The 21442-nt window shown below is 38.3% G+C and overlaps 1 protein-coding gene and 1 pseudogene across 18 annotated transcripts in view; one reads left to right on the top strand and one right to left on the bottom strand.

Annotated features, from left to right (window-relative positions):
* The window catches only part of MAGED1 (MAGE family member D1), a 61537-nt gene extending 50760 nt beyond the window's left edge, over window positions 1-10777 (bottom strand). For 6 of the 18 annotated variants that reach the window (XM_072746387.1, XM_072746389.1, XM_072746377.1 and 3 more), the window contains exon 1: window positions 10561-10621. The gene's annotated coding sequence lies outside the window, so the exon portion shown is untranslated. Of the gene's footprint in view, window positions 1-10560 lie in introns of all 18 variants that reach the window. The other 12 variants (XM_072746382.1, XM_072746396.1, XM_072746392.1 and 9 more) reach the window with 10 other exon arrangements.
* Window positions 10588-18277, top strand: LOC112912430 (small integral membrane protein 14 pseudogene; annotated as a pseudogene).
* The last annotated feature ends 3165 nt before the right edge of the window (window positions 18278-21442 follow it).

Here is a 21442-nt window from a genome sequence, read left to right as displayed (position 1 = left end):
CATATCCATTTGCAATAGGATTTTTGGAAACACACACCTGGGCAAGCCAGGGTCCTACCAGCCATACCATTTACCTTAAAGTTGCTAAAGGCCGTTGTTCAAGTCTCTCCAAGAATAGAGATCAATATAGAATGCTATCTTAGCTCTTACATTCAAGATATTACCACCAGTCCTTCTTGGCCCTAATCCTGGTTATGCACCGCCAAAAGGCAAAGACAGAGACAAAGACAGAACTGAAACAAACAAAGCCAAGGCCAAGGAATATACTGCTAAGCTGGTTAAGGGCAACAACTCATGCTAGCCACTGCTGCTTCCATTCCCTACTTTTTCTTCCTGCTATGAAAATCTCTGCTCCTCTCTGGGACACTCAACATCATACACACACGCACCACTCTCTACGTTTATATCCTAAGCATATTTATATCATGCATATATCATAAAATATGTAGACATACAAAATAGAAATGAATGCATATGTATAATTTAGGACTACTATTTTGACTAAGGACAAATGGGCAGAAGTAGCATGATTACAAAGAAGGTTTGTGCTTTGAAATGCATGCTTTGGTAGGCCATATTGTTACTAAAGTTGGGACATAAGATGAGCTCTGAAGCTCTGAATCTTTCAGGGGCCAAAGTAAGATGGAATCTACATTGTTGAAGCACAAAGTGGTTACGTGAAAGCAACCAAGCACAGGCTGAAGGGGAGGCCGGGGTAAGAGCACGAGGACCTGGTGTCCACTTTGTACTAGCCAATAAATATTTTGAATATCACCTTAACTTGTATCTTAGGTGAGAGTGCAGGGACTTTGCCTTTTACATTTGAGAGACTTGAAGAACTTAAATGAAGATGTGAATAAACTGGCTGCCTCAAGAAAAAAAAAAATCTCTGCTCCTTTGATTTTCATGCCATCTGTCTCAGAGCTATACTCACTCCCTCCACAAAATATAGCATCTTCCTTGTCTTCCTCTCTACTCTTTTTATCACCTTTTATCTTCTGCAATAACTTTGATGATCCCATAGCTAACTTGTCCATCACCCCAGCTTCACAGCTCCTTGACCTCCTCTACTCCAACTTACTCATCATCCAGAACTACTTTTCCTCTGAAATCCTAAGTTCCAATAACCTACTCTGACCACCATTTCTTGTCTGCCATATCACCTTATTACTTCTACTCTTTGAGCTTTGAAATTTCTATGTAACTTCTCCCAAGCCCATGCACATATTCACACAGCTTCTCTTTCTCTGGATCCACAGAATAATCTTTCTGAGAATATACTCTTCCCTGACAAGACTAGATCCCATGGCCTATAACCTGAACAAATCTCATCAGTAACCTCAACAACTTATTCGCCCCTCAAACCTTCTACCACCCACAATCATCACCACCCCATTCAGTCTAAAATCAAACCCAATGTTTGCCTTCTTTGCTCCTACTTCTAGGCAGCTTAACATACCTGGATAAAAAGACAAAACTAAAAACATTTTATTTCCAACCTAGATAGGTGTTCAATACTGCCTATCAATCTTCTTTCATTCCCTAAAGAAAGTTGCAAGCTTCCTCCTCTTTGCTCTGGCCCCTGGCCATCCCCTTTCACACTCCAAAATGCCCTTACTACCTTATTCACAGAGAATAAAGGGGCACCAAGAAACTCCCCCTATTTCTTGCTTCTCCAAAACCTTAAAAACATCCCTTTCTGACTCTCCTTAACTCCAATGTCAAAAGTAATGCCCCTTCTCTTGTTCATGGCCAGTACTTCATATGTCTCTACAAATATTTTCTACATTTTGTTTCACTAGTTATCCCCTTTCTCTCCTATTATTTAAACTGTTTTTATCAGTTCCTCCCCTGCAGAACACCTAAACATTTTCAAATCTCTCATCTTAAAAATATACATGTACCACCTATTATCTATTCTACTTTTCGGATAAGATCTTTGACATCAAAGTCTACACTCATTTCATCAACATTTTCACCAATTATATTAGTCCTCAGCACATGAGCCTTCACTAACACTGATCCATACATACTCGCTGCCCTGGTTTCCCCTAAATCTATTAGATTAAATAGAACCCTCTCAGTCTACATCCTATATAATTATGTACAGAAATTTCACATTTTATATTTTAAAAAGTTTAAGATAGTAGTCTTAAAAGACAAACACAATACATATTCATTAGTATACAACGGTGCCTGACACACAGAAACTCATAAAAGGAGATTAAGTATCTTTGATTATCATTCCACTCTCCCAGAGATAACTGTTAAGGCTACAGTCCAACCTCTGGGGAATGCTGAGCAAACATTTCATTCCTCTTCATGCTCTTGAATCCCATGAAGAAGAGGAAGAGGAATTCTCAGATTACTTAAGGATACACAACTGGGCCTCAGTGCCAATTGGTGGAGCTTTGAAGGAGGAAACACAATCAGCAAAAGTTCTGGCGGGGCCTGTTAAAGAAAAAATTATCCTGACACTTGTTAAAATGATAAGATTAAAAGGACTATTGTGATAGTGTCAAGACTATTGCAATAGGGAAGAGAAAATGGACTGCAATCTGAATAGGGTAAAGACACCTGGGAATCTATAGCTAAGCAGTAGATCTGGATGGGAATGCAGGGAGGGGGGCTCAGTGGGTAGAAAATTAAGAGGAAACATTAAGAACAGGGAAATCTTGCTAAACAGACTTAGAATTCTTGTTGAAGGCAGACCAGGATGATCACATATATCAGGGGTAGGGGAAAGTCGCATTAAATTGATTCAGCAGGATTCTTTCTAAAACTGGACTAGGCAGGTCAAAGACCATGCCCAAAGATGAGATCTAGTTGAAATGAGGGCTCCAAGAAGCATGACTCCCGTTTGGTCAAGGAGGGAGTATTTGTTAGCCCTTTTCCACTCTTCAGCTGTCGGGTCCTTGGGCAATGTTTCTTCACTGAAATATTCTCTATTTTAGACCTGTTGCAATGAGATGGCCCCAGGATATGTATGCACATATAGAATTATAGACATGCAACACTATGTCCATGTGTATGCACAGATCTTATATATCTGTAATATTTATCACATATATATAAAATGTCATGCTACACTGTACTCTATGTTTGTGTATGTATATATTATGTATTACACTAGATTATAACAGATATACACTACACACACACAATTCTCCCATATACCACACACAAATATAAGGTGCATGTTACACAACATGACATTGTCTCTCTCCTGGACCGCTACACCTCTATTCTCCTCATGAGTTTCCTACTGTCCCACTCCCATCTGCCCACCCTACACATCACCAGTACATCACAAAGAGAACTGTATATCTCATCCACTTAGGACAATTCCATTATCTCTTCCTCATAGGTTTCAGAGTGAAATCCTACTTTTCTGACCTGACTTTAGGAGCTCTCAATATCCTGGCCCTTATCTATATCTCAGTTTCATTTCTCTTCCTCTACATAAAACTTATGTTCCAGTTAAAACCAACTACACATATGCCTTTCTTTAAATATATCTAGATTCCCACCCCCACTTCTTCTAGGTTCCTCTGACTAGAACACACCTCATAGCTCTTCTACCTTCATATTTCCTCTATTTATCCAATATCAAACATTATCTTCCCTTCCAAATTATTTGCAAATGCTCCTTCTGGGCCTCCTCACAGCCTATCATTTGCCCCCACTTGCCGATACCCACCATAGTACTCATCATACTCTTTAGACACTGTCTGTTCATTTACTCATACCCCCACTATAATGAATCTTCATCAAGAACAGGAAACCAGTCAGGTTTACTTTTACATCCCCTGTATCCAGCATGAGACCAGATACAAGGTAGTGTGGTCTATAAATTTTCACTGAATGAATGACTACATAAACAAATGAAAGCCACACTTAGCTAATATTCAATGGAATGCTGCTGGAGTCATTCACTTGTATTCAAAAAGGTGAGGAAAAGGGCAAAACAAAAGGTCACATAGTGTGACTGAAAATAGGAATAATCCCCTGAGCACTCACATCTTGCTTTCTTAGTACCAATCACTACTGAAGGAATATATGCCTCCTTGCAAAATGGCTGATTCCAGAACTGGTGCAGAAAATGTACTCATTATTAATGAGCCTAAAATATCTTGTGTCAGAAAGCAAGGAACGGCTAGATGGGTGGGTTTTTTAAAAGATTTCACTTATTTATTTAACAGAGAGAGAGCATGAGAAAGAGCACAAATGGTGAGGACAGGGAGAGGGAGAAGGAGAAACAGACTCCTTGCTGAGTGGGGAGTCCGATGTAGGGCTCGAACCCAGCACCCCAAGATCACAACCAGAGCCGAAAGGCAGACACTTAACCGACTGAGTCACCGAGGTGCCCCTGGGCGATGGGTATTAAAGAGAGCACTTGTGATGAGCACTGCATCATATAAGTGATGAACCACTGAATTCTACTCTAGAAACCAATACTGCACTGCAGATTAACTAACTAAAATTTAAATTAAAAAAAAAAAAAGAAACCAAGGAAGCCAAAATCTAATGAAATCATGTAAAGGATACAGGAGCCAAACAGAAAAGTCTCCTAATTTCTAAGATGACACAGTCTGGGCATCAAAAATAAATCACGGTAGATATATAAAATAAAATACATAAAAATCCATGAATTCCCAAGGATATTGAAGAAAACAATGAAAGTCTCTAGGAAACCAACCCATTACTCTGATAGATGAAAAAAAACATTTATCCTGACTTTTACTAAAATATTTTGGGACAAAAAAAAGCTAATAAAGAAAAGGTATTTTTTACAAAATAATTTCAGCTAATAAATGCAGAGGGATTGATAAAATTAGACCACTCTTTTTCAACTACTACTGAAATAGTGAATTTAGACAATTATCTTCAATGGCTAAAATGAATAGGAGAAAGGTTGAGAGGAGCTGCTACAATGGAGAGATCAGGCTGACAAAACCTGAAAACAAAAATCAACCCCAGAACCAGTTAAAAAGCTAAACCAGATATGATAAAATGCCATAGAAAGTGCATATCACTACCTGAAATGATTTCTTCCCTTAAAAAAAATCATTGAAACTGAATCTAGTTCTAAATGCCAGTGAACAGAAACATGCAGTGGAAAAACAAAATGAATACCACCTCAAGGAAGCAATCATCTAAATCCATTTGTTGATAGGATAAGTGACTTAGTTTCTCTAATAAACCAGTGGTCTTTAAAATGTGGGGGGAGACTACAGATGGTTAGGGAAAGACTTAAAAGAAAAATATCCAGTGGTAATAAACAGTGGCCCTTGTTTAGATACAGATTTAACAAAGCATAATCTGCCTTTGGCTCAAGTCATGATCCCATGATCCTGGGATCAAGTCCCACATCAAGCTCCCTACATGGAGCCTGCTTCTCCCTCTGCCTATGTCTCCACCTCTCTTTCTGTCTCTCCTGAATAAATAAATAATCTTTAAAAAACAAAACAAAGCAAATATAAAATGACATTTTTATTAATATCTTTTTAATGGGACACCTGGGTGGCTCAGCGGTTGAATACCTGCCTTCAGCCCAGGGCATGATCCTGGGGTCCCGGGATCGAGTCCCACATCAGGCTCCCTGCATGGAGCCTGCCCCTCTCTGTCTCTCACGAATAAAATCTTTTAAAAAAATAATACATTTTTAAAAGATTTATTTATTTGAGAGTGTGTGCATGCACAAGTGGGGGGAAGGGCAGAAGGCAAGGGAAAAAGAGAATACTGAGCCCAATGCAGGGCTTGATATCACGACCCTGAGATTATGACCTGAGCCAAAATCAAAAGTCGGATGCTTAACCAACTGAGCCACCCAGGTGCCCCTAAAAAGACATCTTAGAGACAATCATGGAAATTTGAATATGGCCTGGGTATTAGATAATATAAGGAATTACTGTTAATCTTATTAAGTATAATGGCCCTGTGGTTACTTAGTATAATGCATTTAAGAGTTAGAGATGTATAGTGAGTTATTTACCTGTGTAATGACATAATGTTTGGGATTACTTTAAAATACCCCAGGGAAAAAAGTGGGTGAGGAGAAAAGATCAAAGGAATTTGTACAAATGGTATTAATTGTTGAAGCTGAGAAATGGATACATGTTTGTCTATTTTACTAACTTTAAATGTATTTGAAAATTTTAGTAATAAATGAAAAAAGGAGCCAACGTCAAGGGTTCCAACTAGCTTCTTCCAAACTGGATAGTTTGATCAACAGAAGAAATGATGACTGCAATGGATTGAAAAGTACTAAATATATAAATATGCACAAGTTGAACAAATAGAGAAAAGGACAACAAAAACATCTCAAAAAATATAAATATACCTTATGGGTGATGGTTTTAAATACCAGCTTTAAGACTTATATTTTGCATTTTATAAATAACAGGTCCCTCAGCAGGATTTCTTCCTCTCCCTACCTCTTTATTATTTGATTTTTACCTTTATTCTTTTGTATATGATATACAGTGAAAAGAGCATGGGATTTCATATTATAAAACTATGCATTTGAATATGAAGAGCTTTTGAGGCTTTTTAAAAAATATTTTATTTATTTATTCATGAGAGACACAGAGAGAGAGGCAGAGACATAGGCAGAGGGAGAAGCAGGTTCCTTGCAGGGAGCCCAATGCGGGACATGCCCTGAGCCGAAAATAGACACTCAACCACTAAGCCACCCAGGCGTCCCAGCTTTTGAAGCTTTGTAATTGAACAAGTTTCTTAACCAATTTGATTCCTTTCCTTTCCTATTAAATGGAAGAATTTGTACATCATAATTCTTTTTTTTTTTTTTTTATTTATGATAGTCATACAGAGAGAGAGAGAGAGAGGCAGAGACACAGGCAGAGGGAGAAGCAGGCTCCATGCACCGGGAGCCCGACGTGGGACTCGATCCCGGGTTTCCAGGATCGCGCCCCGGGCCAAAGGCAGGCGCCAAACCGCTGCGCCACCCAGGGATCCCCCGTCTTTTTTTTGTTTTAATTAAATAAAATGTTATACATTGCCTGATGATAAATAGAACCTTAGTAAGCACCACTTGTCTTTTTTAAAACAGAAATATCAGCTATGAAAGGCACATTGGGAAAAAGAAAGAAATTTGAAAATGGATTAAGTGGGGCACCTGGGTGGCTCATTTGGTTCAGCGTCTGCCTTCGGCTCAGGTCATGATCCCAGGTCCTAGGATGGAGCCCCACATTGGGCTCCCTGCTCAGCAAGGAGTCTGCTTCTCCCTCTCCCTCTATCCCCACTCATGTTCTGTCTCTCTGTCATAAATAAAATCTTTAAAAAAAAAACTTTTAATTAAAAAAAAAAGAAAATGTATTAGGTATTAGATGATATTAGGAAATTATTCTTAATTTTTCTTGGTGACATAATGGTAATTAAATTATCTATAAAATGTCCCTAATATTAGGAGATAAACACTGAGATATTTAAGGGTAAAGTGCTATGATGTATGTTTCTCAAATGGATGTATTAAGTGGTATTTCAATCAAAATGTCAAGAAGAATTTTTGTGGAAATTGATGAGCTGAGTCTAAAATGCATATGAGGGACGCCTGGGTGGCTCAGCAGTTGAGCGTCTGATTTGGCTCAGGGCATGATCCAGGAGACCCAGGATCAAGTCCCACATCGGGCTTCCTGCATGGGGCCTGCTTCTCCCTCTGCCTCTGTCTCTGCCTCTCTCTCTCTCTCTGTCTCTCATGAGTAAATAAATATTTTTTAAAAATGCATATGAAAATTCAAAAGACCAAGAATCACTAGGCATTATTGAAAAAAAAAGAACAAAACTGTAAGACTAAATGACTATATGTAAGATATATTATAAAAGGACATCAATTATAACAGTGGTACTTATATAAGGATAGAAAAATAAACCAAACAGAACAAAATTCAGAAGAAACAAACCCACATAAATAACTTAGTCATTTGATTTATGAAAAACATGACTCTATAGAAGGGAAATAGCTATCTTTTCAATAGTAATATTAGGTTGATTAAATATCCATTTTTTTAAAGAGTGGGAGCATGAGGTGAAGTGGGGGCACAGAGGGAGAGGCAGAAGTAGACTCTCCACTGAATAAAGAGTCGAATATAGGGCTTGATCCCAGGACCCTGGGATCATGAAATGAGCCAAAGGCAGACATTTAACCAACTGAGCCACTCAGGCACCCTTGAATGTCCATTTCAAAAAATGTAAAAAAGGGGGGCCTTTACTCATACCGATAACTCATACTGAAAACATACAAAGAAATCAATTACAAATAAATTGTGAATACAAATGAAAGATAAAACAATACTACCACATAGGTTAAGCAGGATCCCTGTAGGAAGCCTGATGCGGGACTCAATCCCAAAACCCAAGGATCACGACCTGAGCCAAAGGCAGATGCTCAACCACTTAGCCACCCAGGCATCCCAGGGCCAACTATATTTAAAAGGTTGCCTGTACAGACAGTCAAGTACTCAATTCCTCCAATTTAACATACCAAACAGTTATGGGCAACATATCATGAGCACACAGTGATAAGAGCAGTGAGAGAGGTAAGCAAATATGCTGTAGGATAGTACACAATGCACTGCGGATAAAAGATTGAAGAAGACGTGAGGATGGATGTAAAGATACGTCTTCTAGAGGGGCTAGTAACTAACAACATACCTAAACGTATGTAAAGACATGTCTTCCTAGAGGGCTGGTAACTAACAACATACCTAATTGATAGCAAGAAGCTCGCCAAGATTAAAAAAAAAAAAGAATATGGGAAATGTATGTGCCTGGATTAGGTTATTTCAGTATGTAGAGTGCTACATTAAAGCCATGCAAAAAAGTGACAATGGGCAAGGGGGGTGTGGAAGCAGAGTGAACAAATACAGAGACACCAACATAAGATATATCCTGTTTTTCCCACTAATAGTTGTACATAGTTCATGCCCTCACTTCCTTTAGGTTTCTGCTCAAATGTTGCCTTACCAGAGAAGCCTTCCTCACCATCCCTATTTAAAATACTACATCTCCTCTCCATTACAACTTACTCATATTTACTATATATTCATTTACTGTCTCTCAACTAAAGTTTAATAAGCTTTTTATTTTCCACTGTTGTATCCTCAGTGCTTAACACTAACACATAAAGTTATTCAATAAAAAAATTCTTAGATGAATAAATGATGGTTGCACACTAGGTTGAAGCAGTGGTATATTTAAATATTGTGTTACTATAACTTGACTAGAGAATACAGAGACATCAGCAATACCCTTCGAAAAAGTTTTTAAGTGTTTTAGTATCACGAAGTCTCGCCTGACTTTTTTCTAAACGAACTGAAAATTACACCTAGCCCAGAAAAAGATTTACATCTTATTTTGGCAAGTATAACACACTAGTTACAGGAGGAAAGGAATAAATTGCTTGCTCAAGGAAATTCTTGGTGAATAAATTCCTCTTTAGAGCCTGAATAATCCTGACGCTCATTATAAGTTTAATGATCATATCCCCTCTCTTGGGTAAAAAATTGAATAATAAATTGTGATTAACTAACGTTCTCACGAGACAAAGTAAACATGATGAATGGAACAGAAAAATAGATTTCACCTTGCACGAAATAGAGAATACTTGCGAAGTTCCCAGGAAAATCTGCCAGCTTGCTGTTCAGTGTTGCCACCAAAGACCAGAAAAAGATTTGCATAATAGGCATAACTCATATGAAAAAATAAATTTGTGACTGGATGTCATATCTGTCAACCATTTCTGTCCTATGACAAGTTCTAAAGGAGATGGGAAAGCTTCCACCATCAAGAATTGACACTAGTTTTACAGGCAAAACCCCTATGACTGCTCCTCTAAAAAGTGGGGATTAAGTTCTGTGCCAATTTTTTTTTTTGATGTCAGGAGGGTTAAAATCAGTGCAGTTTCTGATGTATCATTTTGGTTAGACTAAAAATAAACTCAGCAATAATATAATAATCTGAACAAGCTCCTGTGTCTTAGGACTAAAATTTCTGCCACTGCTTATTTTAAGGAAAGAAAACAGCGTTGACCTTGAAACTGAAGTCACACCTGGTGTTGGCAAGTTTTTAATTCAATGGCCTCTGAAAGAGGCGGGCAGGAGGGACGGGGGTCGGGGTGGGGGAGAGTAAAGTACTGGAGCTGAAGGAAAAGGAAGGGCGTAGATTCCTAATGGGAGAAGGGGGTTGCAAAAGTTTTGAGGCTAAAAGGGGCCGGGGAAGAAGGTGGAAGTTAAGAGGTAGGAAAAAAATCTGTGGTAGAGGAAATGGCCCAGGCTCAGAAATATCAGGAAGAGGATCTGGGGTAACGAGGAGAGGTGAAGAATGACCAGGGATAAAAGGACAAAAGAGAGAGGGAGGACAGCCTGCCATCTTCAGAATAGGTAGACAGGCGACCGGAACCATAAGCGTCAGAAACATCCTTCACACAATGTGCTCTGGGGATGAAATCTTTCCACCCCATGTTGAAGCAAAGAGGAAAGCTTCCCGGGAGGGTTTGGAGACTCACTTGTGAAAATTATGAGCCTCTTTCTTTCCACTCACCTCAGTGAAGAAAGCCCCCACACAACGATGGCGTAACCGGAAGCGCTATTTTCCTTCGTTTGGCGGAAACTTATTTTCCGACGCCACGCCCCCTTTACAGGCAACTTCCTGTGCCTCTCTAGCAAGCTTTTACAATACTTTATTGCTCTGGCTCTCAGCGTATCAGAAGCTGGTTAGTGATGTGAACCGGCTAAGAAACAGTAACTTTTTACAAATTAAAGCTCTAGGGTCGCCTGGGTAGTTCAGCGGTTTAGAGCCTGCCTTTGGCCCGGGGCGTGATCCTGGAGTCCCGGGATCGAGTTCCATATCGGGCTCCCTCTCCCTCTGCCTCTCTCTTTCTGTGTCTCTCATGGATAAATAAAATCTTTATTTTTTTAAAAAAAATGTATTTATTTATTCATGAGAGACACAGGGAGAAGCAGGCTCCACGCAGGAAGCCCGATGTGGGACTCGATCCGGGGACTCAGGGATCACACCCCGGGCTGAAGTCGGCGCTAAACCACCGAGCCACCGGGGCTGCCCAAAAATCTTTAAAAAAAACAAATTTTAACTCTAGTCATCCGAAGAACTGCATTATTTCAGCCAAACCCCACGTATCCAAATTTGTCACCTTGCCTTATTGATTTAGCCTTTAAAATACCTTCCTAACCCTTAGTGCCTTGACTCTTCGATGTCAACAGTTACGTATTTGCCATACTGGTTTACCGTTTTCTAACTTACCATGTTGAGTAAAAAGTTCATTTTTATAAGTGGCATACTTCGATTTCGAGATTTAAAAAAATCCTAGATCTGAATCATTTTTGTCTCGGAATAGTATCCAAAGAGTTACATGCTATACTCAAATTAACAAATAAAGGTAAATTCATCTAGAAAGCATTCTTGTATATGTATATAACCCCTCCCCCAAGAAAATGACAACTGACAAAACTTTCTCTCTTTTTTAAAGATTTTATTTATTTATTTATTTATTTATTTATTATGAGAGACACAGCCAGAGGGAGAAGCAGGCTCCATGCAGGAAGCCCGACGTGGGACTCGATCCGGGGTCTCCAGGGTCATGCCCTGGGCTGAAGGCAGGTGCTAAACCGCTGAGCCACCCAGGGATTCCCAAAATTTTCAATAATAAGAATAATCCTTACTCTGGTTAAAAGTTCAATATTGAATTACCTATTGCCACTACCTCCAGAAAACACTGGGCCCAAAATCTGTACCTGTTTTCCTTTTTTGTGGTTATTTTCAGTCAATCTACTACTATACAGTGAGCATCTACCATGTCCCAAATACTGCGCTACACTCATGGGCATTGCAATAGGAACCCACAGCTTAGGAGCTAAACGTGACATTTTAAACACATAAGAGCCTGGCATAAAATAGGTGATTATTGATGTTTGTCAGATGAATAAATAACCAAAATGTGGTCAGGGAAATGACAGGGGCCAGCACCAGGTTCTTACTTTTGATGGTATTTTTATAGTTCATTTCAACATTTTAACTCATATTTTGTCATTCAAACAGCAGATTCTGAACAACCACTCAGCGTAAGGTTCCGTTCCTGATATTGCCCATATAAAGAAGAATAAGACCCAGTCCTGGATTTCAAGACCCTCCAAAAAGTGGGGGAAATGAATACATAAACAAGTAGCAACGCTATAATGTGACAAAATAATAGGTAAAGGAGACCGTGTAGGAACTATGACTATCCCATTGATTGGTGAATACTAAAAACCTGAAATACACCTTATCTACTAGAGAGTGCTCAATAAAGATTTGTTTAATGTAATGGACGAATGAAAGGGAAGAATGGCAGTGGACTTGAAGTATACTGTGAAAGGAGTAGTAATGGGTCATGAATCTGAATGTTAGAAGAGGCCAGAGAAGGAAGTATCATGGAGTTTGAGCTTAATTATGAGGAAAACAGAAAGCCAAAGAAGAATTTTAAGCAAGAAAGTATTTAGTAATATTTAAAACCGGAATACAGAAAATGGGTTGAACTGGTGCAATCTGGAGGCAGAGAGGTTGATTCAGAGGATATTGGTGTAATCAAAGAATAAATATAGAGAATTAGGGGCTTATGCTATTAATAATTAGTTGTATTTGGGAACTGAGCTGGAAAAGTTAGCCAGTGGATTATCAGAAATCCAGAGGCATCGCAATCTGATAATTTTTCCTCGACTTCCTCCACATTCAAAATTTTGACAAATCCATGCAACAAATATTTATCGAACAGTTAATATGCACCAGGCTCTGAGGATAGAGCCATGACCAAAATGGATAAAAATGTCTGCCCTCACAGGAACTACATTTTTGTGTCGGATAATAAAATATTTAAGAAAAAACATACCAGAAGGTGACAAGTATTATGAAGAAACAAAGCAAGTAAGTAGGATAGCAATGTACACAGGGGAAGAGGAGACGAATGCTATTATGGAAAAACTCACTGAAAGGGTGATGTATGAATAGTTATAGATTTCATCCATTTCTCTCAGTCATCAGGATCACTTAGTTCAAACCCTCCATGTTTCTCCCCAAATCCCAACTCCTTAGCATGGTATACAAAAACCTTGGTAGTCTAACTTTGTCTCTCTCTCTCTCTCCAGCCTCCTCTCTAACTACTCAGCTTTTCCTTTTCCCACCCTAAGTCAAAGTCTCATACAAGTGCTTACAATTTGGAAAGCGCACTGAGACCTCAAATCTACATGCTTTCACACCCTGCTATCTAGTATCACCTTTCATAGACCAGCTCATATTTTATCTCTATCATTAAGCCTTGCTGACTCTTCCTTCCATTCCTTAATCAAAACCAGACAACTGTTCCTCTTTTCTGCTTCCACCATGTATCTTGTTCTTATCACTTTATTTTATTCACTCGACAAACATTTGTTAGTTAACTACTGTGTGCTTGTCACTGTTCGAGGCAATACAGATACATGTTTAATTAAAGGAGTGGAAAAAAATCCTCACACATTTGAAACTTACATTTTAGTGAGGAAGACAAGCAATAAGCAAAATAACATAATAAGTACGAATTTATAAAGCTATAGTTCTCACCTCTGGGTGCCCATTATAACCACATGTATTATTTTCTACATATCATATATTATAATAAAGATAGAAAGAATAATTTTAGAGGTGCCTGGGTGGCTCAGTCAGATAAGCATCTGGCTTTCAGCTCAGGTCATGATCCCAGGGTCCAGGGATCAAGCCCCTGCTCAGCAGGGAGCCTACTTCTCCCTCTTCCTCTACTCTCCCCCTACTCATGTTCTCTTCCACTTACTCTGCTCTCTCTCTCTCTCTCTCTCAAGTAAATAAATAAATAAATAAATAATCTTTTTTAAAAAGAATAATTTTAAACGGGTACCCAAAACTGACACAAAATCATATGCAGTAAAAACTTTCTACCTTATACCTGGCCCCTAGTCATCTGGTGAGTTTCTTAGTTATTCTTTCAAAGATATCTTATACATATGAAAGTAAACACACATATATTTTTTAACATTTTTACCAAACAACAGCATATAATACAAATTATTTTGCATCAATATTTTTTTTACTTAACTATATATGCAGGCATGTGTTTCACCTTGTTACATAAAGAGATCTGTCTTTTCTTAAAATTACACATAGTAGATTACTTTTTTGGTATGAACAGTACCATGAACATTAACACATGCATAGATTCATGTAACCACACCACAATCAGGATACATAACAATCCCATAACCCCCCAAAGTCTCTATGATACCCTGTTTTAGTCACAGTCTTCCTTACCCACAAATCTTGACAAAGACTCCTGTTCTCTTTCTTTTTAAAAAAAATTTTTTTTAAAGATTTTATTTATTTATTTATTCATGACAGACAGAGAGAGAGAGAGAGAGAGAGAGAGAGAGAGAGAAAGGCAGAGACACAGGCAGAGGGAGAAGCAGGCTCCATGCACTGGGAGTCCGACGTGAGACTCGATCCTGGGTCTCCAGGATCGCACCCTGGGCCAAAGGCAGGCACTAACCACTGCGCCACCCAGGGATCCCTGTATTGGTCTATTTCTAAATATTCTTTCCCACTGATCTATATATATGCCATCTCTTTACCAATACCACACTGTCTTGATAACCATAGTTTTAAAGTGAATTTTAATCTCAAGTAGTGTTATTCCTCCAAATTTGGTCTTCTTTTTCAAAATAGTTTTGGTTATTCTAATTCCTTTGAGTTTTTCCTATATGTTATGGAATCAGCTTTTCTATAACTACAAAAAATCTTGTGACTTTGGTGGAAATTGTGTTAAATCTAGATTTGGGTATATCCTTCATCTTACTATGTAGATTCTACAAATCCATGAATACTAGATGTCGTTCTATTTCTTTAGATATTCCTGGATTTCTTGAATCAGTGTTTTATAGTTTTCAACATGCAGTCTTGTTTATTTTTTTGTTAAATTCACATGTAATTGTTTCCTTTTTTGAGTTATCATAAATAGTATTGTTTTCTTCAATTTTGTTTAATTGTTGGAACTATTGTATTCTTTTTTCATTTCATTACTGGTTTTCAGATATATGATAGATTTTGTGTGTTGACTTATATCCTGAGTTTTTGTTAAACTCACTTGATATTTCTAAGGGTTTTTGTTTTATAGATTCCTTGGGAGTTTTTTTCTAGACAATTATGTTGTCTGCATGTAAGGAAAGTATTTCCCCTTTCCAATTAGTATTATGTTGTTTCTTCATGAGTAGTTGTACCATTTTGGACTTCCACTACGATGTTGACTAGGCGTGATGAAAAGAATCTTTTTGCTTTGTTCCAGAAATTAAAGGGAAAACATTCTATTTTTCAGCATTAAGTAAAGCAGGAATGGCTATAATATTAGAAAAAAATAGACTTGAAAACAGAAAAATTTATTATAAGTAAATAAAAACATTTTATAATGATAACAGAGTATATCCATCTGTAAGATATTAAAAATACAAACACAGATGCATATGCACCCAAAACCGGAGCCCCAAAGAGGAGAAACAAAGTCATAGAATTGAAGAATGTTAAGGAGAATTCAACAATAGTTGGAAACTTTAACGTTCCACTTTCGGGAATGTATAGGACAACAAAGCAGAAGATCAACAAGGAAACAGAAGACTTGAACAACAATATAAAGAAACCAGACTTAATAATAAACTCCCCTTTAACAAGGTAGAATACATATTCTTCTCAAGTACACATGGAACCTTCCCCAGGATAAACAATATGTTAGGCCATAAAATAAGCTTCAATAAATTGAAAATCAACAAAATAAACAAAAAATGTTTCTCTGAAAAGACTAACAAATTCATAAATCTTTAGCTAAACAGAACAAGAAAAAAAAGAGAAGACTCAAATTACTAAAAGAAGTAATGAGACAGCAGTTGTTACTACCAACATTGAAGAAAGAGAAAGAATGTAAGAGAATACTATGAATAACTGTTTGCCAATAAATTAGATAACCTAGGTGAAATGGACATATTCCTAGAAAGAAACAAACTACTGAAACAAATTCAAGAAGTAGAAAATCAGAGTAGACCTATAACAACTATAGAGATTGAATTTGTAATTTAAAAAACTTCTCACAAGAAAAAGCCCATGTCCAAATTCTTTTAAATAACTAATTATAATCAATACAAATTCTTTACAAATTGTTACAGAAAATAGAAGAGAAACATTTTCCAAATTCTGTAAGGCTGGTATTTTCCTACAAATAAAAGTAGACAAAAGCATGAGAAGAAAAGAAAACCATAGGCATTTATGTCAAAATCCTCAATAAAATGCTAACAAATCAGGACGCCTGGGTGGCTCAGTGGTTGAGTGTCTGCCTTGAGCCCCTACATTGGGCTCCCTGCAGGAAGTCTGCTTCTCCCTCTGCCTATGTCTCTGCCTCTCTGTGTGTCTCTCATGAATAAAAAAAATTTTTTTTAAATACTGTCAAACCAAACTCACTGATGAGAATTATAGAATTAAAGAATTATACTTCATGATCAAGTGGAATATATTCTAGAAATGCAAAGTTGGTATAACATCTGAAAATCTATTAAAGTAAGATGATATCATATCAATAAAATAAAGGACAAAACCCAAATAATCATTTGGACAAACACAGAAAAAGCATTTTACAAAATCCAACACCCTTTCATGAAAATAAATAAAATAAATAAATAAATAAATAAACAAAACATCAAACTAGGAATAGAATGAAACTTCCTCAACCCTACCTCATACTATATACACAAATTAGCAAAACGTGGATCATAAGACTAAATATAAGTGCTGAAGCTATGCAAATCTAAGAAGAAAATATAGAAGTAAATCTTTCTGACTACAAGTTAGACAAAGTCCTTTTAGATAGGATACAAATGTCAAAATAACAAAATAAAAAACTAATAGGTGAACTTGGACTTACAAAATTAAAATCTTTCATGCTTCAGTGGATACCATCAAGAAAGCGAAAACCCTCAAAATGGGAGAAAATGTTTGTCAATCATATATCTGATAAAGGACTTGTATATATTATATATAAAGAATTTATACAACTCAAAAACAAAGACAAATAACTCAACTTAAAATATGGGCGATAGATACAAATGGACATTCCTCAAATGGCGAGTGAGTACATGAAAAGATACTCAATATCATTAGCCATCAGGAAAATGTATATCAAAGCCCGAAGAGAGGAATTATAAATATAACCTTGTCAGTTATTCAGGCACTAACCACTGCGCCACCCAGGGATCCCTGTATTGGTCTATTTCTAAATATTCTTTCCCACTGATCTATATATATGCCATCTCTTGGTTGCCATGTCAACCAGCCCTGTCTCAGGGACCCAAAGATTGAGGGTTTTTAAAAAATATATTATATTTATTTATTCATGAGAGACACACACGCACACACAGAGGCAGAGACATAAGGCTCCATGCAGGGAGCCCAACGTGGGACTTGATCCCAGGTGCTGAAGGCGGCGCTAAAACGCTGAGCCACCCGGGCTGCCCAAGATTGAGTTTTTGAGAAAGATTATGGTAATAAAAGCAGGATGCAAAAATTAAAGGAACCATAACAATTCCCTGAGGATGGAATCTGAGATAATTTTGATAATGATCAAGGTGAGGAAACCTGGAGGCATATTAAACCTCCCTAGGTTTATTCAAAGCCATTTAGGTAGAATTTGGCAAGAACTGAAGTTTCTGAAGACTAAGTGAGAACAGAATTAAAGAAATATTCCGAAAACAGAGGAGAGGAGGAAGCCAGCGGTCAGGAGCAGCAGCGGCCTCAGCGCCCAGATCAGCCAGTTCCGGAAGCTTCAGGCGGTATTTCTGCCGAGCCTTGGTCCCAGCCCCCATCCTCCCCCACCTATCGGTTGTTGTCTGGGCAGATTTAAACAGTCAAGTTAAATCAAGCTGGGCAATCGTGGCAGAAGGTGGATTCGATCCTCGTGAATGTGTTTGCTCTCATGAGCATGCAATGAGAAGGCTGATCAATTTCTTGAGGCAGTCCCAGTCCTACTGCACAGACGGGATGTCTTCAGGAATTACCAGGGCCCTCTGGTGATAATGGCATCAGTATTACCATGATCTTGATGACCTGGATGGTTATTGCAGTGATCTTGTTTCTACTGAGACCTCCTAATTTAAGAGGATCCAACCTAACTGGCAAGCCAACCAGTCTTCATAATGGACAAGATCCAACAGCCCCTCCTGTGGACTAACTGTGATACAGGCAGTGAAAATAGTTAACACCTTGCACGACCAAATAAACGAAGATGATGAGAGTATTCTTAATCCCATTTGACTGTTTTTCCTTTGGCATATGCAATATGGGATGGTATTGTTTCCATGAGCTTCTAGAAATTTCACTTGCAAGCTTATTTTTGCTTCCTGAGTTGTCACCATTCCTTTTTACAGTATATTTGAGTAAATAATTATATTTAAAAAGTTACAGGGGCTTTTTTGTTTATCCTAAACTTAAACATTCTACCCATTCTATTTGTAACTGTGATCATAATTTTTGGTGATGATTTCTGGCCTGATTGAAGGAAATTTGAGATCTCTGCCCTTAAATATTTTAAATAGTTTTGATGGGTTTTAAAATTGCTTTTTTTTCATAAGGTATTTATAAAGTTACTTGGGGTTGTCTGAGATTGTATGAAAAAAATTAGAACCACACTGTATTTACATTTACCTTGATGCTTTTTAGTGGGTGGCGTTTTTTTCTAGTTCTTGGGACTGTGGCTGTTGTGCCCAAGATTGCGAATCCGAGAAACCACCAAGGAGCCCACACCGATACAAGTGCACGAGGGTTTATTTGCAAGCTCGAGCTTGGGTCCAAGTATACCTGACACAGCAGAGCAAGGACTTGGACCCCGAAGTGGGTTACAGCTGGGTTTTTTATAGGCTGGTCTAGGGGATTTTCAGAAGGGGTGGAAGAATTTCTCAAATTCTGTTTACATTCTGATATGGGGCCTTCAAGGGCATTGAGCTCTGTTCTCATTCTAATATGGGACTTTCCACCATGGGCGTGGGCTCTGTTGTCTTTCTGATATGGGATTCCCTGCTGAGGACATTGAGGACATTCTGCAGTTTTTCCCATAAGGTTCAGCTCTTATTCACAGGGGCCTAAGATGGCTGTACTTGTGCTAATGCTAAACTTTAGGTGGGATGGCCTTAATTTTTCTCGGCCTCCACAAAAAGCTGAAATAATTTACCACTGGCAGACCTGTACTATAAGAAGTGTTAAAGAAAGTGTTTTATGCAGAAGGAAAATGATAGATAAAAATATGCACCTATAGAAAGGAATGAAGATGGCCAGAAATGGTGTGATATTGCTGCTTATAATAAATACATATTTGGTCTTTGTTCACTATTCCTGGCACATATTTTATAAAATTCTTGTAATTTCCTTTTTTAAAAAGATTTTATTTATTTATTCATGAGAGACACACACAAAGAGAGGCAGAGACACAGGCAGAGGGAGAAGCAGTCTCCATTCAGGGAGCCTGATGTGGGACTCGATCCGGGGATTCCATCCAGGGACTTGATCCAGGGACTTTATCCAGGGACTCTATCCAGGGACTCAATTCAGGGACTCCAGGATCATGCACTGAGCTGAAGGCAGACTCTTAACTGCTGAGCCACCCAGGCGTCCCATAAAATCCTTGTAATTTCTTAAGAGCTGTAGGGACATCTTTTGTTATAGTATTTGGTCTTTTGTCCTCAGTTCCTGAAATAGCTTCAGAGCATAAAGGTGAAGTGGATGTCTCTTTTTATTCATAACAAACCTCTTTCAAGCATACCTGAGGTTATGCTAATGAGCGACTTTTGGAAAGCCTCTATGGATGCGGGCTGGTTGCCAGGGGAACCAACCTTGATAACAGGGTTAGAATTTTTAGTTCTATCTACACCCACACCCCTGTCCCCACCCTGCCCCAAACTGAAGGAAAGGGAGAGGGGCTGGAGATTGATTTCAATCACTAATAGCCAAAGATTTAATCCATCATGCCTATGTAATAAAGCCTCGATGAAAAACTCAAATGAATGGGTTCAGAGAACTTCCAGGTTAGTGAATTTTTGGAGATGTAAGAATTGTGTGCCCGAAGAAAGCATGGAAACTCTGCCCAATGTATCTCCTCCATCTGCCTGTTCCTGAGTTATATTCTTTTATAATAAACCAGTAATCTAGTAAGTAAATATTTTTCTACCTTATACGATCTGCTTTAGCAAATTAATCAAACTTGAAGAGGGATAATATGAAACTCTGATTCATAGTATGATGAAGTTTTGGAATATAGAGGAGGTTTGGTGGGGTCAGGTCCAGAGCCGAACCAAGAAAGAATTCTTGAGACGTCTTTGGTGCTAATGGTGGTTTTATTAAGCACAGGGACAGGACCCATGGGCAGGAAGAGCTGTTGCCTTGGGCCTGTGAGGGGTGGCTGATTATATACCTGGGAGTTGGGAGGGGTTTGAGGATAGTGTACTCTCTAAGGAATTTTGGAAGCAAGGTTTCCAGAACCTTGACGGGGCTAGCCATTGTTGGGAAAAGTTCATTTATTACCATCTAATATAACCTGAGTCATGAGCCCCTTCAGATGTATATCAGTGGGCCATGTGCTTGGAGGATGATTGCCAACACGTATCTTGGGGGTTTAGAGATAAAGGGAAATTTCTAAAGGAATTTTTTTAAAAAATTATTTATTTATTTATTTATTTATTTATTTATTTATTTATTTATTTATTATTTAAGAGAGAGAGAGAGAGAGAGAGAGAGAGAGAGAGAGGCAGAGACATAGGCAGAGGGAGAAGCAGGCTCCATGCAGGGAGGCTGAGGTGGGACTGGATCCCAGGTCTCCAGGATCATGCCCTGGGCTGAAGGCGGCGCTAAACCACTGAGCCACCCGGGCTGCCCCTAAAGAAATTTTTATATGTTAAAGTAGACTTACAGGATCCTGGGGGTCGGGCTAAGATTGCCCTTTGCTCTTAGCAAGATTATGAACATCAAGGCAGTTGAATCTGTAGAGGAATGTCCCTCTGCCTGTTTCAAGGATTTGTCAATGTGCTGCCTCAGGCTTGTGCTTTGTCCTCACCTAGTCCTGTTCCCCCATCAAGTAGGTCAGAATCACAGGAAACAACTTGGACTTGCTATTGGTGTCTGAAGTTGTGGGGAGCAATTTTGTGGGACTGACACTTTAACCTGTGGAATTAAATTGTAGGAAACTCAACTAGTGCAGAATTGTTTGGTATGGGGTTATATCCCCTAACACACACACATATCCACACACATCTGGTGTTAGAAGTGAAATAGTATTTATAGTAAATTACTGAGAGTGGAGAAGACACACAAAAGTGTATTTCTCATCTAGAAATGGTAATAAAGTGGA

The sequence above is a fragment of the Vulpes vulpes genome, unplaced genomic scaffold (genome assembly GCF_048418805.1).
Source record: "Vulpes vulpes isolate BD-2025 unplaced genomic scaffold, VulVul3 u000000686, whole genome shotgun sequence".
Classification (NCBI taxonomy): domain Eukaryota; kingdom Metazoa; phylum Chordata; class Mammalia; order Carnivora; family Canidae; genus Vulpes; species Vulpes vulpes.
Note: the sequence above shows the minus strand (reverse complement) of the source record. Positions and strands in the feature narration are given on the sequence as shown.